Source organism: Rhincodon typus, chromosome 16 (assembly GCF_021869965.1).
Source record: "Rhincodon typus isolate 14 chromosome 16, sRhiTyp1.1, whole genome shotgun sequence".
Classification (NCBI taxonomy): Eukaryota; Metazoa; Chordata; class Chondrichthyes; order Orectolobiformes; family Rhincodontidae; genus Rhincodon; species Rhincodon typus.
The window spans coordinates 52,483,617-52,484,661 of record NC_063347.1 but is presented as its reverse complement, the minus strand read 5'-3'; positions in this window follow the sequence as shown (position 1 = coordinate 52,484,661).

Sequence of the window (1,045 nt, the reverse complement as noted above, 5' to 3'; positions counted from 1 at the left end):
CCAAGAAGCCTTCCTGCTCCTCTGATGCTGCTTGGCCTGCTGTGTTCATCCAGCTCTACACCTTATCTCAGACTTTTTAAAAGTATTGCTTTAAGTTTGTTTCTGACCAAGCTTTTAGCTTAATAGTTCGCTATGTGACTTGGTGTTAAATTTTGTTTGAAATTACTGCTCTGAAGGGGTTTGGGATTTTTTTCCTATGTTTAAAGACCTATATAAATGTAGGTTATTGACTGTGACAAGGATTATATGTTATTTTTATAGTACAAACAGTAGGCCTTGGCATTTCATGTGAAGTGAAATTGTGAGAATCAAAAAGGTCAGGGAGTTCTGAAGTAAGCTGTAAATTTCAGTAGAAGATTTTGGTAAACATGCTGATACTTATTTTGCCAGAGTTGAGTTTGAGCATGAATGAGACTGAGTAACTTCCAGTCAACTGATCTTCTGGAACCTCTCCAGTCGTAATGAGACTTTAGGTCTAACTCTGTTGTCCTCAGGCACTCTTTATGCTTTAACCCAGTTTAAAAGGAACAATTTTTTTAATAGCTTTTTCAGTTGGTTGATTTTTGCAACTGTTGGCAGTGAATTTGATTTTGTTGCAGGATAAGCTGGCATCGAGTGGCCAAGTGGTAGCTTTGTTACTGAACCTATTTTAGTCATGTCAGTTGATGTTGCGAGGAGCCTTTCCAAAAATAACTTTCATTTATGTCACACCTTACAGTCCGTTTGGAGACCAATAACTAAAGGTGCCAAAGGAAGAAATCTATGCACAAAATTTCACTTTTATAACTAAAAATCAAACCAAAATCAACACAAATTGAACATGCAATAACAGACAAATTGCATTCAAAAGAAACTGAAGTACTCTACAGATTTCATTGATTTACTGGCAGTTTCCATGGTATGTATATGGCACCACATGTAGTTCCAAAGCTGAATTTTAACACTTCATTATGCACAATTTAGGCACTGAGTCACTGCCTCAGTGTAAAGCCACTATTCTGAGTCCCATGGATATAGCTAGCAATAAAAGAGCATGTTTCTGCAG